Genomic DNA, 25,329 nt, shown 5'->3' with positions numbered 1-25,329 from the left:
CACAGTTACTAAAATCAACACTTGGAAAAAATTAAGAGTTGGTACTAATCAGGAGCTCATTGTGGGGGGGAGAATGGGAGAACCCTAGGTTTTCTAACATCTATAATGCTTCAAATAAGAGTATTAAAATATTAAAAAATGAAAAATGGCTGTCCAGGCTAATTTATTAATTTTTATGCAATTCACTACAGAAATTATCTTAGTTAGCAATGATGGTTCAAAAATCTGTATATATGAAAAAAACTTCTATTGAAGTGGATGTAGGCATTGACAAAAACATACTGTCGTGAAAAAAAAAAAGCCTTAAGGGACTGGATGGTGGTTAAATAGAATGTGGAGCTCATCACATCTGGATCCCCAGTTTAAATACAGCCACAGTGAGGATAACAGTGGTCCATTTGTAAGTTTGCAGCCTAAAGTATCTGTCACTAGATTTTTAATTCTTTGAACATTAAATAATCTGGAAAGAAACAAGTTTGCCAGTTTCTTTACAGTGTCAGTAACCTGTTCTCTTTAGGAGACAGACTTGCTAAAAACAGAGGTGAGAGTGTTTATTAGCAAATGTTTAATTTATGAACACATTTGGTCTTACAGAAGAAAAATAAAGGTCTTTTAAAGAGAAGCATGTTAGCTTTATTGATTGAGTTTTGAGTGGAATCGTTACTTGGGGAACTAATTCTGTGACAGACTAACTGGGCTATCTGGCAAGGTGGAGTGCCTCTGCTTTCTTTTCTCTCTCACTGTTGTTACAACATGCTTCGGGCTAAAGCAATCACAGTGGTATTGAAGTTCCCTCACTGTGGGAGAAAAAAAAAAAGGAAAAGCAAATGAGCAAAATGTAGTCCACAGCAATAGACTCACATTAGCCAGCCTCTGCCTCGGACCACCTCTTAGCTGCATGGACTGTGTGGATTCATAGCTTTTAAAGAAGAAATGACTTCTAGTAGATATATGATTTATACAGACACCCCTGTATAATGCAAGTCCTATAATTTTACCCAGCAGCTCCTATAGCCAGAATGTGAGCTGTGAAGCCAGACTGCTGCTGTCCTTCTGTACTGAGGGGTAATATTTTAGTGGCATTTTTTTCAAAAAAATAATCAATGCTTGTTTAATTTTTTCTTTACTTTCTTTGGTACCATGTAATAATACAAACCAGAAGTGTAAAATATACCTATAATCCTGAGAGTTCTGTTAAACCCTAACTGATAGTAGGAAAAAGGAGAATACTAATGGAAAGAGCATATACTGAAGATTTTGCTTTCATGTGAATGCAATTAGAGCTTTTCTCTTAAGCTAATAGGATAAGTAACTATATGAGGAAATCCACAGACGCTGCAAATGTGCAGGAGGGAGAGAGTAGTGTTTGCTTGGTGTTCAATGGTCCATGTGTAATAAGCTGGCAGTTCCATCTAGTTCCTACTGGACAATTGTCTACACCAGAAAGTCCTGTTTCTCCCCTCCCCCAGCAGCACATTTGGAAGTTTCAGCAGCAAAACCAAAGGCTGAATTAAGAGACAGAGGGCTATATTTTCAAAGCTATTTTATTTTTCATTCTATAGATAAAGATACGCTCACAAGTAAATTCCTATTGCTTATATGGCATTGCGATTCAGGACAGCAGTTAATTTCCTGAATATCTGTGAATGACTGAACAACTCCCATGCTTTTTGCCAAATTATTCTATGAGATCTATTCTGATATTCCTAAACTTTGATCTTTTCCTAACAGCACTTGCCAACCTGATATAAACAGATAAATACCCTGTCTCTTGAGAGTAAAATAAATGTGGTAGAGTTTTATATATAGTTACTCTTGATTCCTGGATGATAGACTTGTAATAAATGACATGCAGGATGGATCACAGCTCTAATTAATTTTTTTAAAGATGTTGAAATGATTCCTTAATACTGGTAGTTTGTCTATAGAAAATGTAGCATATACACAGCATAACACAAACAAGCAGTGAATACGTGGTATTTTGGTATGGCACAATTATTGGTATTAATTTGGGGTGTCTTGGTTTTGGATTTTGCTTGCATAAATAATGTACTTCAGAAACCACATTGATATAACCTCTGCAGCAAACCACAGTTATATGTAGGTTCCACAGCTCCTCTATATACAACCAGCAAGCAACTGTCAGTCTTACTTTGATCCATAATACTCTAGCTTGATCTTGGCCAGGACAAACAGTTTTGTTGTAATATACCATACACAAACTATGGAAAAGACTGTCAGGCCCCTTCCCACCCTGCTGCATGGCCTGCGGTGAGAAGGGCCAGGAACTGGTGCAGCTGGCCAGAAGTTCCCTTAAATAACTAGAGATGCACTGTCCTTTTTAGGAACCATAACAAGCACCAGGGGTTGCAGCCCCTTTACAAGGAAGAACAAGGCATCACTGAAGTTGTCCTTGTAACAGCAACCCCAGGAAGCGCTTTAACTTGCTAGGAGCCAGGATGGCTGGCATAGCTTTAAGACTGCTGTAAAACACATCGTGACTGAAGAAAATACAGAATTAGGATGTAAATTGTGGAAATACAAAAGACTCTTTTCAGCTTTTCCTTTAGTTATGGACAGTCCTTAATGACAACGAGCTCTAAATACTACATACACAGTGCTACAAATTTATGACTCAACAAAAGCTTGCAACAATCTTTAATTTTATATTTTTTTAACACTTGACAGATTGGCAAAACCATACAGTTGTAAAAAATTTCTTAACGGAAAGGCTTTTTTCATATAAAAAGATTTCAGGCGGTATGTATGTTCCTTCTCATGAGACAATGGCTGCTGAGTCTCCAATGCGTTCCGCCACAGCTGAAGATTCACAATTCTCTATTCAGCCTGCAGATCTTTTCATGCCTGTTATATCTTTTTTCTGGTCCTTCAATATTCTTTCTAGTATGTGTATGTGATCCTTGTGTGCAGCTGATATTACTGAACTAACCTAGAATTTATACTTTTTGCCCTCAATTCATGCAGGTTTGAAACAACATTTAGCATAACTGGAATGGGGGGCATTAGTATCATCCATCCTCTTATTGTCATAAATGATCCCTACTGTATGAAACATGTTTTAATTCATGGGCAATATCTTGCTAACCCGAATCCCACTTTCCTGTATGATTTCATAAACTTTAATCCCACTCTGTGCAATCTCTGTAATAGCTTAGATGCATAGTGACTTGTCATTTGCATCCCATGAAGCTTTTATAACAATAGCAACTTCAATTAAACTATGCCACTTGGCTTCATCATACTTCCCCCAAAATATCTTTGCCACCAACTTTTCTGAAAGTGGCAATTCTCCTGAGCTTTCCAGAATTTATAGGTCACAGGTAAAACAGCATGTTCTCTGCAAATGTTAATGAGTTTACAAACTGCTGAGTGTTATAATGATAAATTTGATCATATTTCTCTACTGACTTTACACATTCTTGGCACTGCAATATTTTTAGCTTATATCTGCTCTCAAAGGGCCCAATCCAAAGCTCATTGAAGTCAAGGAAAAGAGGTGTATTAAGATTAGCAGCTTTTGATCAAGTCTGAGACAGACAGTGCTGTAAAAACATTATCTGTGCACATCCCTTATATGCAACTGACATCTCCTTGCACCACTGCAGGTTACTGATTCTCATTTTCTTTGCAGCTTTCCACTTGATCAGGGAATCTATTAAAGTCCAAGCAGTCAAGGCAGCTGTCTTGAGTCAGATAATTTCCAGCTTCCTAAATAAAGGGAACTAATATAATATATACTTTATGCCCACATCACTGTCATAATTCATGTGGTATTGTGAAGGGTTTTCAGAGAGGAGGGCAGAATGCAAACAGCAGTGATTTCTAAAGGCCAGTTCCTGGTCAGTCCTCTGCTTCTGCAATAGGATCCCTCTCCTGCTTTTACAGTTACTTTCACCAACCTTCTTGTGCACAGTTCACTTTACAAAGTAATTGCTATAGCTTTTAAATGTATCCTTTCATACCTGCAGGGGTATATAGTGAAGACTGTGAACAGGAGAGAAGGTTGTGTTGCTGTTTAGTGTCTGATGATACCAGTACAGAGAACTGTAGTCTGATATCTTTCCTGGGCATTTTAATATATTTACAGATAGAAAGGTGACCTTTGTTTAGAAAAAAAAATTGGTTTATTTCAGCAGGGTGCAGTTTATTTTGTTATGGTAAATGATGGCATTAATAAATAGCATTAGAAGTGCTAGTAACCAAAACCAGAACTACACTTATAACTGCTTACACCTGCTTTGTTGAACAATCTGCTACAAGTTAACTTAAAAATTACAGATGACAAAACTAACATTTTTTAGATGAGAAATTCAGATTCATTTCTCCATGAAATACAGAGCAAATACTGAAAATACCTAGTGGTAACATCAATTATCTTTGTCACTGAAAAATGTGTCTTAAACACGGAAGCCCCTTAGGATAGCCTTCTGTCAGAAGGCCAATCACAAAATCACTAAACCCATACAGACAATTGTTCACTGTTGCTTCAAGCTATTAGTATACATGTGTGAAAAAAATAATTATTCAATAGTTCTGTCAGATACTCTCAATTATGTCAAACTTTAAAGTCCGTGTGACCTTTTTTGCTACAGGAAGTGATTTAAAATCTGCCTTGCCTCTGACATTTAAATATGGGGGACTATACTGTTCATTTATTTACCAAGATAAATAAAGATTAATGGAAGATGAACAAAGTAAAGCAGACTCCTACAGAAACAAACCGTTAGAAAGGAGTGAATAAATAGGACTACTGGCTTTTCTTGCTTTTCATTTTTTGCAAGTCATTAAGTTTACTTTCACGCAGCATAGGGACTAATAACTAGATACAAGTTACTATAAGCACCTGTCAGCTTTGCCAAATAAACTACTCTCTGTTAATAACATAAAATTTTGTAAGGGTTTTGGTATCATACTGCTGAATGTTACTTGTGGAAAAGGTTATTATCCAACATGACTAAATATTATCACATACACTAAGTCTTATGCAAGTGTCAGAAACTTCCTTTCACATTACCAATGAACAAGAGCCTTGTTGTTTGGTTAGGACACTTGGTGGACTACTTTGGAACTTCACTGAACATTTAAATAACAGGTTTTGGTTTTATGTTTAAACTGTTTGTTGAAGTACTTTAGTTTGTGGGCCCTGGCATGGTCAGGTGTTTCTGAAATGTAATTATATGACTATTTTACAGTTTCCTAAGATCCTGCTCTCATAGTAAGAAAAAGACATAGAAGATTACTATTTCCATTTTCTGTTTTCCATTTTTTCTAACACTTTGGGAAAACGAGTAGCACAAGCAATAGTCCTTTCTATGCAAAAATAATCAAAGAGCCTCCTCAAAGGACAATGCTAATCCTTCCCTCTTCCATTCCACACAACTACAATGAAAAAATACAAAATTACCCAAGTCCTCAATATTAGACAAAACTAAAAATACATTTTCTAATCTCAGACTCTTGTATTTTTCTTTCCTTTAAAGCATATACTCTAGTCAGTGTAATATATCATGTAAAACCACCATACACTCCAAGTACTTTCTAAATATCTGGTGAAATGGCTTTTTGACTTTTTCAGGGCATAGGATGAATGTGCAGTGAATTCACAGAAAAAGCTGTATGTGGAATTTCTGAAATTATATTGATAGGTGTAATTTATTTTTTATTTACAGTCTCTCTTGCCTTTAGTCTTCTCTCCTGCTGTCTGAATTAAATATTAAATAACTTTGCAATCCCACAACGCTGCTTCAAGCTTTAAAAAAGTGGATTACAGCCAATGCCAATTTTGGGCAAGTATCCAAAATTACACACCAGCCACACAGTGCAAAATAACTTTTGTTACCTTTGTATCACGTACCCACAATTTTTTCTTCTCTTCTCCCCATTCCCTTGAGGAATGACCTCCTCGTCTGGGTTGCTCCCATCTAGGAAATGTACTAATTGTTATTATTTTGCTTCCTAACATGAATTGTGTTTAATCCTGTGCCTGTGAAGTGCCTGAATAGTAGTTTTCTTGTACATCACGTACTGTTTGGAAATGTAAAGCATAAGCACTCTTCAAGGTAGCATATGGTACCTGATCCTTTTAGCTCTTTGTTTTGAAGGTGAACTTTAGGAAAACAGTATTCATTACTTTCTGTTTCTCTCGCGTATCAGAAACTTCTGTCCTAGTTATGGAGAGATACTAGAGCCTACTGGCCACAATTCTGACATCTGTAAAAACAACTTCATTAGGGAACGAGACAAGTCAGCAACATACACAGCAACAGCTATGCTGGCTGTTTCAGACACAATTAGAAAGTGTGTGTCTCGAGTCTCAAAATCTTAGCATTTGCCCTATACCAATCCTGATTTTGTAAACACTAATAAATACAACAAATCACCTATTATTCCAACATATACCTAAAATATAATGTATTGTATAAAGAAATGAGGTAAAAGAAGGGAATAATTGCATTTCATGAATGCATGAATGCAAATTGTGGATTTAAAAATATTTCCAAAACATTTTTTATACCACTTTTAAATAGCATGATAATTACCTACATGGAACATCAAATAAGCAATTTAAGGTATTTTCTGAACAATTTTATGGCTATAGTTTACTACATCAGTGAAATTACTATTAATTAATTGTTTACTAAAATTTTGTAAACTAAAAATTAATTGTTTCTATCTGCAGTGGTCATGGCAGTGTTTTCAATAAGAAATATTGGAAGAATTGTAAAAGTGAAGAGGCACAAATACTTCTCAAATGATTAAGAGGCTCTTCACAAAGCATATAACAAGTCCATATCTAAAAAAAATAATCATCAAATGAACCTCAGACATAAAACTCTTAAGATTTGCTAAAAGATCCTCTACTTCACAGCTTTAAAAAAAAAAAAAAAAAAGCTCCATGGATTACTAACACTTCAGCAGAACATTGTTGTAAGTTAACTTTATGAGGCAATGTAACCAAAAATATTTTGGTGTGTTCAAGCCCATATTATATGGCAATGGTGAGCATAATCCACAGGCTGAATGTCTCCACCCAAAGCTCTTACATTTCTGTCCAGTGCTTTTAAATAAATAAGCACTTAATTTGGCCAACAGATCATAGGGGAACTGTTGCTGATTAACATGGGAGTATGCAGGTACCTGTTCAGTAGGTGCCAGTGATGCCCACACCAAAAAACTATTCAGTATGAAGTAGGTCAAATTAGGAGAGAAGTTGAGCTGGAAGTAGAAAACAAGACTTCTGGAGTAAAAAGAACATGTTTAGGTTGGTTTTAAGAATGCCATCTAACTCACATTCTGAGGCACTAGTGCTTCTCCTCCAGCTAAGCCAAGCAGAACTTTGCTTTTTGTGTAGACTTTGTTGAGGACTATGAGGGGGTAGTATGTCTTCCATTTATAGTACACCCACAGGTTTTGTTATTGCTCTTTTATTAAAGGCATGATAGACAGAATCATTAGCTGTGCACATCATTTTCTTATATAAGAAGAGAGTGTCATGTTGTGATGGTTCAGGGGTGACTAGCAGCCCTAATACCGCCCTGTGTCTGTGTGCGTACGCCTTCCAGCTGCCAGGCCCTGCTTCTGCTGCTGCATCACTACATCTTTGCTCTGGACCACAAGGCTTTGCAGTCACCCTGTTCCCATTGTCCTGCCATGAGAATGCAGTGAGCGGTGCCATGCGTCTCCGGCAGATTCCTCTAAACTCTCTTCTCATGCATCTTGCAGTCCTACTGCTTTTGGACAGGCAAACCCCAAGGTTTTCCCACCTACCTCCAGCTATCTCATGACTGCCATATTTGTCATACACCACACTCTCTGCAGCCCTGTGATTACAATCATCCGCAGTAGCTCCTTTAACATATAAAAGAGAAAGAGTGGTAACAATATCAAAATTATGCATGGTTTGTGTGCCTGGCTCATTTTTCTTAAGACGTTGGTGACCCACGTGCTTCAGGTATATCCCAGGAAACCTGTGGTTCAGGCAAGTTTTATCCTCCTATTCTTTGTGGCTGTCATGTCACTAGACAACGTTTTTAGCAATAGCACTGCTCAGAGCATGCTCATTTCAACTCCTAGCCATTTTTCTTTTCCTGTATTGAAGAGTATCACTCTCCTCCTTCCCACCAATTCCAACAGCATTGCTGCTTCACAGCTGTCTTCTGAGTCAGATTGAAGGGCTGGTTATGACTTTAAAATAACTTAACAAAAACCTGCCGTATATGTAGTTAAAGCTAGATCAGTTCCCCTCACATAGTCCTCAGTGTGGCTGCACAAAATGGGGCTGGACAAACACTGGGGCAGCTGGCTACAGCCTGGGGGGATGAACAAGCTCTTTGTCGGCATCTCTCCACTTTTAGCTGCAGGTAGCTCATTTCTTCTGTAGACACAAGGTTTGTTTTCAACAGTTTAGTGTCCTTCTGAGTTTGAAATAGGAGAGAAATAAGCCTGCTAATCAGATTTCAGCCAGGAAGTGGGCACCTCTAAATTAATGGCTATTTTCTTAAGGACTCTTAATTCCTTTAAGGACCTCTGATTTCCTTTCTTGCCAATTTCCCAACAGCTCAGAATTAAACAAAGCAAATCCATTCACATATTTCAATATACCAACAGAAGCTACATAGTGATAAAGTAATTGCGTTAATCCTGTGTTCTTCAGGTATGTATACAGACATAATATACTAGGCAAGTAATTCTTCCTAGAAGAGCTAATCAAAGGTTTTAGTTTAATCAGTTCATTTTATATTCATCTTTTCTGTTTTGTCAGCCTAATACACCTAATAAAAATTTAATCTCTCCATTGTTTTAGTAACGTGAACCACTATTTTACAAGGAGTACTTGACTGATGGTCATAGCCAAATGAAGCAACAAGTTTTCTTGCCCTCACAGGGATTTTAAATAACTTTTAATTCTATGCCTTTGATGAAATAGTTTCTTTCCTTGACAACATGAGGGAAAAACAAGAGAAATGTGAGGCTTGTGCTGGTTTTCTTTCCCGCTCCCCCTCCTCCCTAACTTTTCTGAGATGGACTTGAAAAGATGTCAGTATAAATAATTCCCAGTATATGCATAAACTGTCTACTCTGCCATGGTTTTCTTGAGTCTCCTAGGAGCAATGTGAGGCTGGTATGGGAAGGGTTGTGTTATAAAACCCCCAAATGACCTTGTTTTTCTAACTGAAACCCATTAACAATTGTCAAAACAGTGGTCAATAGAAATGAAGTGTCAATCCAAAAGGCAAAAAAGAATAAATGGGAAACAAAGTGATTTTTCTTCCATGGCCAATGACCTTTCATTTATGGCCAACAGCATACCAGTAATGGTAATGGAAGCCTGAGAAATGACTATGAGGACTGTATGCTCCAGTGTGACAATGCTTTGCCCATCATCAAAAGCTTTCGCAGAACACATTGAAAATAAGTAAATGGTCCCCTTACTGTAGCACACATGGGTAAAAGAACTGTTTGCCTTGCTTCCTTTTATCTTAGAAGATGCAAACATGGTCTTTTTGATTATTTTTGTCTTTTTTTTCAGTCTATGCAGGCAATCAGGCAACCCTGGAAGGAACTCAGCATCTCAATGACTGCACTGTGGAAAGCAGACATTCAGCCTTTCCATTATAACATTTTACAGAACGATGTTTTCTAAATAAAAGCAATAGGTTCCTTTCCTCTCTTTTTTTCCTGTCAGGCAAGCCCTTCTAATGGCATTTTTATAAATGCTGGTAACTTTTGAATTTATGTTTATACCATCATTCACAGCATTGCTATCATCACCATGGAACATACTGGTGAGAGAGTATCTTCTTTCCAATAAAGCTTTTCTAATGGCAAATTTCATAAAGATATTGATTTTAATAAATTGAGCAGATTAATAGCAGAACATTAAATGCAATTCTCTGATGGATTAGAGGAAGCTTGATAAGCCATTCATAACTTATGCCAGGATTCAGACTAATTCAAGACCTGGAGAACGGAAAGTTTTCTTTGTTCTGCACATAGTCAGGCTACAAGATGCAGTGGCTTGACAAAAGCAAAATTACAAACATGCTGCATTTGCAGCTTTGGAAAAGCTGCCTGCAATTAAGATCTGTTGCCACCAGCAGTGACAATAAGAGTGGAAACAAGAATACATTCAGTGACCTTGAAATGTAGTTAGGTATCATTTTCCTTCAACATTTTATGTATTGGTATGAAAGAATTTAACCTGCTTGTCTCAAAAGAAAAGTTCTTGAATATTATACTCTTTTTCTACATATATGTAGTTACTTGATACTATTTGTATTAGTCATATAAAATATATTAAATCACTAAATATTGTACTATAATGATGTGCGTACACACACATATGTATTTATGTATAAATTAATACAACCGTAATCCTACTTAAACCTTCAAAAGATGAACTTAACTAGATTTCAGAGAAGTTACCAATCCATGGTCAAAACATGCCATTTTAGAAAAGACTTTTCAAACTGGAAAGTGAAGCAAGGGAAGGGCACTTTGGAACTACATATATATTTAAAAATAAGGCACTTCTTGCTGCTAATAGGCTCTTTGTTATCTTTTAGTGTTGCTGTATAAAACTGTCTCCCCCATTTTTCAACGCTGATTGTAAAAATGCTGTTTTTTGCTTTGTCCAGCACAAGATTCTTTTGCTCCAACCTTTTTAGATAGAAAGAAAGGAATCAGCTTTACATAGAAAAGCTCTTAAAGACTCAGACTTATCCATGAGAAAATTGCCCCACTGTAGGACTGCAGAAAGCATGTTTTACAGGTTATGCTGAGACAGTCTCACCGTGCTCACTACTACAAACTCTGTGGAAGAAAAACGGGCATTGTAGCCAGCCAGGCACTGCCACTACACTTCTGTGTTTGCTTTCTGACAAGCTGGAAGTCCTCTTAGCATCATGTGCCTGTCGCGTGAATACAAGACTATCTTTTGCAGTGTTCCTAAAGTTCTTGTTACTAAACCCAATAAATTTTAAGACAGCTTTCCTATTCTACATTTTCCACTGACTCTTCTCATTACAGAAAATGCCTATAATACCAGTAAAATAAGCAATCCAGGCACGTTAGCTAGCTGAGAAGACTGAGACCAGTGATTGTTATTTAACAACTTTGTACAGGTGTTATGTAAAATAAATTCTTTAATAGCTTATAGGAAAAAGTTAGAAGCCTTGACTTCAGTTCCTAAAATTTTTGTAACTGACTTTATGTTTCTAGTAATGCAGAGCTTGTAATCCCATCAGTCAGCTCCCTTTTTCATGGTACACTGATTTGAATGCTTTTATTATTTTTCCTGGAATATGTGGATTCTGTGGGCACAGTTTTAGGTTCTCTCCCTTTTTTTTGTGTCGCTGTGCTCCTACAGCTGGAGATGGCGTTTCTGATAAAGCAGGCTAGTGGCCAGAACATCCCCATGACTCAGTAATCCCTGGCTGCCAGAACTATCCCACAGGACTTTTGGCTGCCAGTTGTCATTAACTTTAAATCCATTATTCTTCTGTAAGGAAAAAACCCCAACTTTCCCAGGTTGGACTGAAGATACACCTATATAAACAGATCATGTTTATATATCACATGGAAGGGAAGTACATGTTGGTAGCGTTAGAAAGGTTGTTCAGTATCAATTTAAAATATTCATAAGTGAGTTTTAAAAACCACTGCAAATGGGGATCCAATATTCCCAGAGAAAAAAAAAACAAAACAAACAGTGAAAAATTTGCTACAGGTCACTTGTTTCAAGATGACCTTTAATTCTATATTGTGGTACATAATAACACATGGAGGGTCATAGTAGCAGCCCTTGTCATGAAGTCAGTGATTTCAGGATTTCATTACTTACTATTTCAAAGGAAGATCTCTACATTATTATATCACATATTCTTTAAAATGAGAAGCCCATTTTTAAGGACTGTGGTTTTTAGAGCTTTTTTTTTTTCTTTTTTTTTTTTTTTTTTTTTTATAGCTTTCACATACTTCTCGTACGGTTAAGGTTATGCTGTCTTTTTATCTCCTAGAAGTTGCACAAACATACTAGTCAGCGTTTTAGTGGGCATTAGAGAAGTTATAAAATATGTTTGTGCCACTACCCTGGGGCTGAAATCAGTGAAGCAGTTCTTTTTCAGAGTGGGAAGAATTTGCTAACTCACAGAAAAAAAAATAAAATGACATTGCAGTAGACACCTATAGATCTGTGTGTTAATAATTACCTAAATTTTAAAAATGCTGTGTTCTTCAAAGTCTTCATGCATACAAGGTCCACTATACAGTAAGCAATATATAGTCATAGAATCAAAATTTAGGGTGGAAGGGACCTTCAGAGGACATCTAGTTCAACCACATGCTCAAAACAGGTCTCAATAGATGAAGTTTCTCAGGTCAATGTTCAACCGAGTCTTGAACACCTCAGAGGACAGGCATTCTGTAACCTTGGTGGGAAACCTGTTGCAATATTTAACCACTTTTCTGCAGAGCAGCATCTTTGCAGCTTGCATTGCTGTATGAGATTCCTTCACAGATGCAAGACCTCACACTGTCTCTTATTGAATTTCATGAACTTCTGCTCAACCCATTTCTCCCGTCTGTCCAGTCTCTCTGGTCTCTCTGAAGAGCAGCCCTTTCCTCCAGTGTATTCACTGTTCCCCCCAGTTTAGTGTCATGCACATACTTGCTGAGTGTGTACTCCATCCCATTCTCCAGGTCATTATTGAAGACGCTAAATGACATTGGTCCCACTGCTAATTCCTGAGGGACACCACTAACTACTGGCTGCCAGCTGGACTTAACACCACTGGTCAGAATACTTTGATCCCAGCACTCCAGCCAGTTTTTCCCCCACCCTGACTATTTATCCCAGCCGTATCTCATGAATTTGCCATACTGGGACAATGCTTTAAGTTATGCAACATGCACTGTCCTCCCCCTTCTCGACAGGGCTGGTAACCTCATCTGAGAGAGAGCACTGAGGTTGATCAGGCATGATTTGCCCTTTCTAAATCCCTGCTGCTTGCTCTCAGTCACCTTCTTGTCTTTCATGTATTTAGAAATGGAGCTAATCCCCTTAAAAGCCATAACTTTAACAAGGACCAAGGTGAAGCTGATCACAGATTTTATTACAATAAATTGAGTTGTTACTGTTCCACTTGCATTCAGGAAAAAAAAAATCTCACACAAAACTTACTAAGTAATTTATTCTATGTACTTTAATACTACATCAGTGGCTCCAAATACGGTAAAAAGCTGCAAACTTGTTTGTAGCAAGAAACAACTTGCTGACTGAAGAGGGATGGAAGCAGCATATTACCAATACATGAGATAACCATGAGTCAGTTAATTTCACAGACTGCTATAATGGAGGTATTTTGCAAAAATTATTGAGGTACTTTATTAAAAGGCAGATAAATAGCATCTCATTTCTTTTCTGAGGATCTATGAATAAGAAACTCACTTTTAAAAAACCCTAAATCACTGTTAGCCTTTGGGACTCATCCTGTAAAGTGCTGAGTGAACACTTACTGAATAAAATGTGCCTTACTGAATAAAATTCTAATGAGAGTAATTGAGCTTTGATAACTGCTATGTCGTTAAAAATAAATTGGTTTTTAACTAATTGTATTTGCATTGTATTATGATTTCTATTAATGAATGCATCAATGTTTATACTCTGCAAACTCTTCTGTAGTAAAATATTAAAGTCTACACCACTTAATCTGAAGTGAAATGACCTGGCATGGCACTAGTGGAAAAGGAATTTGTGAAAGAATTTGGCCCAAATCTTCACCATTTATGATTAAGAACAGCAGAGGAAAGGTGACTGTCGGCTTTTTAGACGTTTCTAGACAAGGGAGGCTGTGTATTGGTCTCTGCAGCGTAGGTCAGGGTACAGTGGGGTTTCTCTAATTTGGGCCAGCTGCCACCAAGCCTGCAGAGCCTATGCTGCAGCCCCACTAAACTGCTTACTCCAATAGTAAAGTGTACTGTGGGACCCAATAGTTTTAGATATGGTGAAAGACAGAAAAATCATACAGCCATTTTCCATTTAAAAACCAGAACCACCCGCCAACCAAACTCAGTCCAAAATAAGGAGGGAAGAGACGTAAAGTGGTACTGAATATATCATAATTGAGCTGTATAATGCAACTCTTTGTGGCATTCAGAATGAATACCATGAGGTCAGTGCTAACACAGAACTCACCTGCTGGTCAAGTCAGGAAAACCCAATTCCTTAGCGATGCCAGGTTCATTGCGAAGCTATATTGGCCTTGTCTAGAAAAAAAAAACAAAAAACAAAACAAACAAAAAACAACAACAAAGAGACATTACACCAGACTCCCAAACCAGCTTTATCCATTTTTCACTTGTAGGGGGACCTGAGGCCAGGCATAGTGGTGTGTTCAGAATGGCTACTGATAACTGAGCATTTGCTCTGGGAATTCAACTTTACACATAAAGTCTTCTTATGTATAGTTGCTCTTGCCTTATTTCATTTCATGTGCTACCAAAGACAATAGTCAACAAATAACCACAAGAATTGTCTAATTGGACTCAGAAACATGAAACTTGTGTTGCTATTCTTGTACCTTTGTCATATAATTTGCCACTGCTCTTAGATCAAATTATTACAATATCTATAAAAAACAATTACAGCACAATACAAAAAAAGTACTAATCCTCTTGAAAATTCTTTTCATCAACATTCCTAATGTTGATCTTATTCACTAGAATATTTGCAGAAGGCAAAAACTGGGAGAAAAGAACATGGACACAAACTTGTCTAAATATTCACATGAATATTTATATGAACAGGTGTGCATTATTTTCTAGTTATTGCTTCCATGAGGAAAATGGTGCAAGTTATGAAAATTAGACACAGTTCAGAAAGCACACAATAATAAAAGTATTAGGGAAAAATTCAGAATTTAAAATCTGCTATTCCATTAAAAAAGATTGCTTAAAGCCCATTTTCAGGAGTTTGCATTTTCAAATTCAAATAGTTTAAAATAAAATAATTGATCAATTATATGCCAGCTGACCATGAATTTTATTTCATAAACCAAATCATCCAATTTTCTGATTCCAATACGTTGAATATTCAGTGTCATCCCATAATTCTGGAATGGAAGGCAAAGATAACAAAGATCACTTTTTGTCTAAATAATTCTAAGCAGCTGGAAATCTGAAACTCCATTTGTCCGAAACTCTAGCATATTTCCAAGAGCTTCCAATACCTTACAGACCACAGGACAGATCTTGCTGTTTCTGTCCTGCACGTTTGCTGGCATTCAGCATTTCTAATAGGCCTTTCAAGATAATTGTAGTTTAACTTGCTAACTGATACTACATTAGTACTGTTATTTGGACTTCCAGAAATCTGGAGTTTGTTGTCTTTTTTTGCCTAGGCATTAGCTGCAAATATTTTGTACAATGTGAGTGGTTGTTCTGTAAACCCAGACCAAAAATAATCCTCCGTGGAGGTGAGCTTTATCTCCAGGGTTTGGGTCAAAGCTGAATGTGAACTTCTCTGGAACTTGGTGCTTGCAGGGAGCTCTTGATTTATACGCAGCCATGTGAGATGAGATGGAGATGGTTATTACTGTCACAAATTATAAAGCCAAAGATAAACAAGGGAATTGCTTGACAAAGCAGTGCCTTACATTCTGAACTTTAAAATGGAAAAAAAACCTCAGACAATTTATGCCTTTTACTTATTTGCTACACACTTAACTTGATTAGCCCTCCCAATATTTTTGATTTTTGAGTTTTTGACAGTTTTATAGTGAAGTCTAACTCATGCAAGGCACTGCATGAAGTTGTGCGCAAATGAGGGGCACCTGTACCCCTGGCTCCCTGTAATGAATGATGCATCGTACTTCAGGCATGCAGGTAGCTGTCTTGGAAATCTCAGGAGAAAAGTAGAGGTGGATACACTGCTTAGCAAGTCTGACGTCGTTAAGATATGCTGAACTCACACTGCAATTTACTGATGTGTGCATGCAACTATATTCCTCTTAGCATGAGTTAGACTTACTGTAGACTTGACTTCCCACTTAACTTCCAGAGATCCGAGATTCTAGGATGCTATGATAAGTAACTTTTTCTTCTCAGATAATATTTGTCAGCATCTCCAGGCAAACTCACTGGTAAAGAAGTTGTGAATCTCCAAATGGATATTAATATATAAATAGAGTTACAATGGTGGAACCCTCAAGTCTCCCAGCATTTTAAGAATGACAATTCAGATGTATCTGGCAGTATAAGCATACCTTTCATACCTACTGAAAAGTCAGGTTGTTGTCATAACAGGACTTTCTTTTCTAGAATTATGCTGTACATTCTGCTAGAAAGCTTTGCATATTTGCATATCACTCATTATTTGAAACAAATGTAAAGCAACATAACCAAATATAATATTGTAGTTTAAGTGTAATGACATTACTGCTTTTTCTACTTTCAACATCTGGCGACTTTTACTGAAGTGCTATTGATCTGAGAAATTGCCAAGAAGTTATTTTTCAAATTATTATCTCTATCTCATATATCAGAAATACAAAGTGTGGCTTACCTAGTTCACTACAGTGCTGTATTGATCTCTAAGTGATCCTTCATGTGTTCTTCAAATATGCAAACAGCATAATCTTTGTTTTTAAAGAAATAGTTACACACATGAACTCAGGATAAAAATGGACTCTTACTGCAGCCTGGTGAAAAACTGCAAGCCTGCCTCCCTGCAGTATTCAGTTTTCACTAGAAGAACTCTGTTGACATAACAGAGTTTAAGCTGTGATTAACGCAGTGTAGGAAAAAAAACGTGACAAAGATTGCTCATACACCATAGGTGCATAATTCATAATTTTTTCCATCAGGAACAAGGATAAAACCCTACATATACTTAGCATCTAACAACAGAGCCAAAACGAGTTACTGCCATTTGCAAAGTGGCCACATTGGGGCAAGAGATTCTTAAAACTTACGAGGGGACCTACAGAATGAAGGTATATTGGGTAAAAAAATGTGCTGTAAAAGGAACTCTGGAGAAGAAGTAGTACAGGAGATAAGATGCTGCTTTGGTGTTGTCAGCCATCCTGTTCTACAATCTACCTTCTACATCCCCTATGAAAACACACAGAAGAATCTGCTTTCTGGAATGTATAGGTGTCTGTTAGATGAACAGAATTCTTCATAACAAAAACCTACTGTTTTCAATGGTGGTTTCAATAACAAACTGGGAAATGTAAATGGTCTGTACAATGTTCTACAAGGATTAAAGGTGCCAGAAATATATTCAAGTTCAACAGATCATCTTATGGTGAAAAATAACTATGCATGGTATTTTCAGTGCTGAATAAAATATTTTGTGACAGAAATTTCCTACAAAGGGAAAATTGGAGGAGGCATGTTTCCAGTGTAGGGTGCATATATTTGACATACTGTAAAATTCACGAGTATTTAATTGTTGTATTCGTAAAATACGAGCAGTGAGCTCTGCAGTTTTCAGCCAGTGTCCTGTCTGATTATGCTATTTTGAGCTAAATGTTTCAGAAGTCACAAGCAGCCTTTGCTAAATGATTATCTATAATCAGCGATACTTACCTGATTATCAGTGACTTCACTGGCTAAAGCACTATATGCCTTTGGAATATTTACCCCTTAGGGTGTTGCTTACGCTGTAGTTAACCCCTCATGAATTTTGCTCATTTCCAAAGGTAGGCGACTACCCAACTTGTGGGAGCATCAGCTCTTGCTTAACAGTTGAAACTTGACATTGATTAGCATCATCAGTACAGGGTGTGTCCTTTTCCACTCCAGTATTTGCAATACCCTTCTGTCATCTGTGTTTAGGAACCATGATGACTTTTGTGTAGGTATCGCTACACAGCATTAAAAGTTCTGTTAGAAACTCGTCCTCAGTCTAATGGGTACAGCATTAGGTTATCACCCAACAGCATGCAGTGATAGAGAGGGAAAACAATAGCTTTTCAAACAAAGCTAAGTTGAGGATAATTTGTTTTGGATCACAAGCTGGATCTACTGACAAAAGCTAAATTTCATCTAACCTTTGGGTATTGCACTTCCTTTGTGCATGTCTTTGTGAGGAAACAAGAACATAATAGATTATAAAGAAAATAATGTTCCTGAACTGTTCTATGTTTTATTAAATGTGTCATGACTGGTAGATTCAGATATATTGTTTTGTAAATGTAATTATTTTTTTCTATCAGTATTAGGAAAGAAAAGTAAAGACTATTCAATCTAATTTATGAGACACTTTAGAAGATGATTCGAAGCAGACTGATTACAGTGTATCAGTCTTAATTACAGTATATATAAACTAAATAATATGAAATATTAATCAGCTGTTTTCAGACCAAATAATCAATACTCAGAATGGAAGTTAATCTATTCCATGCACTTAAGTCAAGAAATGAAGACAGCTTTATGTAGTTTCAGGATAGTTCTGGAATCTGACAATTAAATTAAAACAACCAAAATCGCATTGCTCCAAAACAAAAGCATGAATCTTCAGAAATAAGCACTTGACTGCTTCTTTAAATTGAATTTTAAAATATAATCTATTTTTTATTTGCTTCTTCCAATGTTAAAAAAAAGCATAAATAAATAATTTAATTGAAAAATTAAATTAAGGAGAATCAATTTGTGACACAGTTATGAAAGCATATAAAGATTCTTATGCAATATTGTGTGACTATACTTAATATTTAACAACCAGATTTTCTACGTGATCATAATGTATGATTCCAGAAATACTACTTATTTTAATTTGGTTCTGGGATTCTCTCTTTTTTATTGACACACTAAAATCATATCTGTAAAGCTCAGCCCCCTGTCATATCCTGCAGAAGATTCTGATTCAAATATGGAACTTCTTGATGCAAGATATTCACGCTTTAGCCCTTAGACTTGCAGCCTATTTTTTGTCTGGGTTCAGGATTGAATGCTGCTCCTGGGCACTGAATATAAGTTTCAGTTCTTGGTCTCTAGGATTTTAAGACTTGAAGTTACACCCCAAATATGTAGTGGTGCTCTTCATGCGCTCCTCCTCTGGCACACCAGTGGAACAGCAACCACCACCCTACCTGCAGTACATTAGGATTGGTCTCAACATGCAGCAGAATTTTGCACAAAGAGAGCTAAAACTTTCAGGTTCAGATTTCTAAAAAATATTGTATGAACCAGTAACCGATAAACAGGATTTGACTGTGGTTTGAAGTGGTAGAGAAAGTGAGGCAGGATAAGACAGGCAAGCTGCCAAATAAGAAATTCAGTTTTTTAAGCACATGTGAGACTTTTAAGCCTACAACACTAGTAAACTGAATGAACTGGAAATACTTTTCCAGCTTGAGACTAAATGATATGGCAGAGCACATGTCCACACAACTAACTATTCTCACATCTCAGACAGAACGGCACCATCCCAACTGCTTGTTTGGAATAGTTTGTGGCCTGTGCTGCCACCCTAGCCATGCCCAGACGTGTGGGTCGGTGCTGCCGGCCCATGCCAAATACGTAGTGAATGTGCGAACCAGGGCATAGTATGGACAACTATGGCTGAGACAGAGGACTTGGTTAATTCACTGTTACAGTTTGATTATCTGAAGGATTCACACTTAAGCAGAAAGGAGGCCCAAGCAGATTTCAACCAACGAAGTGTAATTACAATAGCCTAAAATTATCCCAAGCTAATTTTAATATCTTAAGAATCTTGTGTGCAGGTTTTGTGGCTTTCTGGTGCACAGTGTCTCAAGGCATGCATGCATGTTGGGCTAAATTAATCAGACTCAGGGACAGCACACATCTCCCATTTTGGAGCAGCTGGTGCTGCTAGATTACTCTACCAACACTAGAGTATTGTGTGGCTCCCACTGCCCTCTGGGGCTGGCAATCACGATGAATCAGAGAGATGTGATCACAAGTGTTGAGCATGCCTCCTCGAACCTGCTCCAGTCCCTTCTCTCCCCACATCTATTTACTGCAGCGTGGCTTCTCTGAAGGTCAGCCATCCAGCCTCCCGAGCACTAAGATTTTGTGACTAGGATTTGGCATTTAAATGGCTTTTAGTTTATTTTCAAGGCAACATTTTTGCTTTTTCTCTTTGACTATTAGTTATTCAAAAATGTCAAAGACAATTTCCAAGGGGGGAAAAAAATAAGATCTTTTTTCCTCTCTCCGTCTTTGTATACACACACACAGAGCTATTTTTCTCCGTATTCTTTTCTTATACTGAGGATAAGCGTACAGGTTGAGGTTATTGGTTCATTTGTTCAGCCAATTTTGCAGAACTGACCTTGGCATTCAGGGACAAATAATTCTTTCCAATCAGCAAAAAGGAGTCAAAAGAGATAATCCAATACTGCATTAGATTTGCAAGCAGTTGAAGGTCTTACCAGATTTAAAGATCTTTTTTCAAAGAGATATAGAGGTTTTGCAAAGAAATACGTAGACCATTATAAACTTGAGATAATAGTTATAACAGCGGAGAGAGCAGAGGCAGTGTATGATTTCCTTTCAGGTTCTGATGACCTTGGCACTGTAATTATGAGCAAACAGTCCATTACTGTTATGTCTTTAAAAAGACAATAATTGCCCCTACATTTCTTGATTGCCAAGAAAAGGGATTTTGATACTCATTTATCAATTACTTGGAAACATCTAATACCAAGGTTAGTTCCAAATTCTGAGTTCAATTTGCTGAAAGAAAAGTATGCCAGTAAATTTTCAGTCTACCAGCCTTGGGCCAAGATAGGTCTTATGATAGCACTTAAGAAAAAAAAAAGAGAAAAAAAAAGACGACATAGTTGCCATTACCTATCTAACAACCAACCATCCTTTCTACCTATTGGTTTTAATGCTCAGCCTTCACAAGGTTTGACCAGGGCCACATTAATCACCTGCATTTAAATGCCTGCATTATTTCACTCCAATTAATAGATGTCATGCCTTAGCATGAAGGGAAGCCTGAAGAGAATTGCACTGTGCAGAGAGCACAAAAAGCAGCCTAAAAACCAATCAGATCCTGGAATTAAATCATTTCTCTCTCTCGTACCTGCTAATATCTGCAAAATTGTCTTTGAACTTCTAAACGTAGAAGACATCAATTTAAAGGCAACATAAAAGGAGGTGGCAGTCAGTGCCTGCTCTATTAGAGTCACTGTGCCTCACTTGGATAAAACCCCTATTAATCTCAAATTTTGTGTGAAAAAGAAAAGTAGACATTGAGATGGCTTTCACTGCTGGCTTGTGCTGATGGCCAGCATAAAGTCTGTGCATCAGTAATTTCTAAAGGCAGGTTTAGTTGGAGCTAGACACCTTCCCTACTGGCAACACGAGCTGGCCAGACACGAATCAACCTGTCAAGAAGCTGTCTACTTGATGAGCCATTGCATGCTTTTTCCCTTTTTAATATTTTTAAAATAAATTGTTGAGCCTTTTAAATATTTTTTAAAACAATACTCTTAAAATGAAACAAATGAAAATAAAGCACGTGGTGGGAGACTCTACCTCCTCTTATATGACTTCCTGTAGTTTCCGCTCCCTTTACGAATGAATCTTGCTCTTTTTCATATATTTATTGACATAGTATAAACCAACCATAAACCTGCTTAGCAAAAGCCTTAACCTGCATGCCAAACAGCTGGAATTGTACCTTGCAGAAGCGAGATGCATCTGCTTCTAGGGAAAAAGAGGTACATCAGCTAAACAGGTTTATAGAGATTTGCTTGGTTTTGCTACGTCTTTCTCGGTTTGTAATTTCAAAAACATGTATGGAGAAGCCTTCCACCTTCTTCAGGGCTGCATATTTGAAACACAGAAATATATATATATATATATATATGAAATTTTCCAATTATTTGAATCATACCTTTGAATGCTTTTACCAAAACAGTGAAATATTAGAAAAAATAATGCTTAGACCAGATTTTGAGAGGCAGATACACATTTGAAGCATTTTAAGGTTTTCATGGCTCCTTTGATTCCAACAGCCTGACTCAAACACCTGTTAGCCATGTGTTTGAAGTATTTTGTTAAATGTAGACCTAAACAAGAATTCCTTGGCTAAGAGATACCCATCCAAACTCCTGTTTATGAAAGAAAACACATCTTGCCTCGGCTCTTTCACTTCAGAGAGACAGAAAATTCCTGTTTCTGCTTGTAAAGAGACTGGTGTCAGAGAAGTTTCCAAGGAAATGACAAGCTGCAACTAAACATACTCCTTGTGCAGTGAAGTTCATAGCTAAGAGAACAATAGAGTTTTCAGGTCTTCTGTATTAAGCTTTTCAGGTGAAAACTACTTTTCTAGTACCAAAAACAAGAGTCACACATTGGTCCTGCAAACAAATATTAAAATAAGGGTAATTTCACATGTCAGTATTTAATTCTATAAAGTTGCTAGACTTTGCAAGCCTTTTCAAGATGTGAATATGGTTTAAAACCCCCACCCTTTTAAGGAGCAATTACTTGTTTTAAATTTGCTCAGTTTCAGAAATAATAAGGATTTTGTTTTGTTTAAGGAGATGGATTAAACTGATTTAAAAGTCCTAAGAATACTTTTATCTATGGATTCAAAAGCAAGCCCATCGAACTCAATAGAGATACATCTTTTCTTCAGGCTGTGGATCAGGTTTGATTGCCAGTTTGATAGCAGAGGCATTGATTTTACTAAGAGCACTCTAATGCTACCTTACTGCAAACTGCTACAGTTATAAAAAGAAAGAATTACAACTCTCCTGAATGAGCAGAGAACCCTCAAAACAGTGCAGTAAAATTGTGATTCTGAACAGATTTGTGTTGGCATGCATTCCTCTTATTTGGAGATACTTTGATCCATCAGGATTTGGGTGGTCTCATTGCTACCACCCCTGCCACATAAAAGCCAGTTTGGATCCTAAGAATCCCAGAGGATTATCAGAGTATGCAATACTAAACTGTATCTTTTAATCAGCAAATTTGGAGTTAAAAACCCACAGCTTTTGCACCCATCTGGTGATCAACATCTCTTTGGTCCTCATGTCCATGTCCAGGATCATGCCTAGGCTTTTAGCAAGGTCTTGGGTTTTTTCTGCTGATCCTGGAGTTGCTATTGCCTTCAATGGCACTGTCTGTTTTCACCAAAAACTAAGTTTGGCAATTACATTCTACCACAAAATCCCATTCAGCTCTTCATAAGAGGGATAAGTAATACAAGCTCTGCTGAAGACCTGATTCTTGTTCTTGGCTTTTCTGTCAGCTGGTTGTAACTGTAGGCAACTTAGAGAGGCCATGTGCCCCAAGGGCTTCCAGAACTCTTGCCTCCCCTGGGCAAGGAGATGTAGCTTGTCTTATTGGTCCAGATGGTTACTAGAGATTAGTATTGCTCAGCTATATTGCATTAATATTCATTCTCAGATCAGGTAAGCTGTGATTAATTGACTCCATCTGAATCTATGTTTGAGGAGAGAATGATTTATAATGACCATTCCTAAAAGCAGCAGAGGGCACACGATTAGCAAGTCAGCACTGATGGGCTATAGCGGTATTGAGAGGCTGACAGAACTGACAAGACTTTCCATAAGAACATTAACGTACAAGTTAAGCTACTGCAATGACCTTACTGTAGTTTAAATTTGAATACAGAACATACATGTAACCTTGCTATGCTATTCAACTGTAAGATTTACTTTATGAAAAATTTGTCCAAATACAGAGACACTGAAAAAAGTACCTGAAACTACTATCATTTAATTTTTGGTTAGAAGGACACCTCAGATAATCGGAGCACTTTCTATTAAGCAAAAAAGCTTCAGTTTAAAATCAAACCAGAGATTTTCTGTCAGTGACCTATTTTAGGAAACGCAGAATGCAAGATACTACAGTGTATATACTGAAGTTGTTTTTCATTACTATTTTTGGAGTACCTATTATTCTGATAGGTTATTACAATTACATATTCATGAAAAAAACAATATAACTTTTTCTGACTGCTACAAAGGTTCCAATATTTACTGTAGGTAAGGATTTTCTAGGGATGAAAATTCAAAGACTGTTCAAAACTCAAGTCTCATAACTGTCACTGTACATGGTCAGAGTTATGATCCATATATTGTAATATTCTTATTCTGAGGCATTTGGGTGATGTAAGGGACTTTGTAAAATTTACATGAGTGCTTTGAATTAGTATTTTTAAAAGTTGTTGTCTTGACATTGGGAGGCCCACCAGAGAGCCAAGTTTATCCAATTCACCTGCTCAATCCATAAAACAAGATCTGTGGACAGTTCCTTATTTCTGTAAGGCAATTTCTACAGTATTGAATTACATAGTTTTGATGCATTTCATTGTTTGTTTCCGTAGATGTGACTCATTGTATCACAAAAGAAGCATTTGAAGGAGAAATGCAGAACTATTTTGATTAGTGATGGCAGTTTTTCCTCAAAGAAAAACTTGCTGGAATTAGTTAAAACTTGAATAGTCAGTGGTAATAGACTGATGGGTGAAGTTCTCCTTCTGAAGGTTAGACTTTGGTCCCTCATATTTTTAAAGGGTCTTTCTGAGTATTCTATGCATTTTGAATAGAAGTCTAACCAATTCTCTAAGTGGATTCACTTGATCACAAACCTGCTAAGAAGAGCCAGGTGAAAATCTGAAACATGAAAACAAGTGACCTATGCGGAGGCCAGCACTCTTCTCTTTTACAAAGGCAAGCATAGCTCATGTTATTATTTACCACTATTTTGCATTCTCAGTACAAAACAAGTGACTATAGTATTTCAGTGTAGGCTTACCTATAATTAAAACAAACTTGCAAGTAATCTATTCTGGCTATGCTGTAGTAACAGCTGTCAGATCGAGCAGCACTTTGTAAATCACCTTCTGTTTAACATGCAAGCTTTATTCATAACTATACCATATAAACGTCACAAAGGATGTTTGGTGATTCACAGATGATAACAAAGAACATACTGCAGGACAGACACAGAAGAGAAAGCAGCACGTTCTTTTAGACAGAGCTATTTGGAGTTTCTCACATTATTCCTTGAGCGGTCCCCCAAGGGCATTGGCACTGCCACTGGATTGGACTTCCACTAACTTTGCCTGAAAACCCAGCTCTGCTGAAGCTAGTGTGAATTTTGCCCTTGTTTTACTACGAGTCAAACTTTTGCTGATGGTTTTATGTGACAATACTATGTTAGTATAGAACAACTGAGTGAAAATTTGAGTGTGGCAGGTTTACGTTGAGTGCAGTAATTCCCCAGGTTCTATCTACCCCTGAACCATCAGGTACCGCTCATACATATGACTAAGTGACATATATGCTA

General features: G+C 37.1%; 1 protein-coding gene and 1 long non-coding RNA gene across 2 annotated transcripts in view; one reads left to right on the top strand and one right to left on the bottom strand.

The window, feature by feature from the left end:
* LOC121087869 overlaps positions 1–25,329 on the bottom strand; it is a 242,339-nt gene that overhangs the window by 23,741 nt on the left and 193,269 nt on the right. Inside the window, exon 3 of the long non-coding RNA XR_005827775.1 lies at positions 14,216–14,286. This is a non-coding gene — a long non-coding RNA (uncharacterized LOC121087869). The remainder of the gene's footprint in view (positions 1–14,215; positions 14,287–25,329) is intronic.
* Positions 1–25,329, top strand: part of SHISA9 (shisa family member 9) — a 190,375-nt gene that overhangs the window by 24,191 nt on the left and 140,855 nt on the right. The gene's annotated exons all lie outside the window — the stretch shown is intronic.

Source organism: Falco naumanni, chromosome 4 (assembly GCF_017639655.2).
Source record: "Falco naumanni isolate bFalNau1 chromosome 4, bFalNau1.pat, whole genome shotgun sequence".
Lineage (NCBI taxonomy): Eukaryota > Metazoa > Chordata > Aves > Falconiformes > Falconidae > Falco > Falco naumanni.
This window is presented reverse-complemented; position numbering and strand designations above follow the sequence as displayed.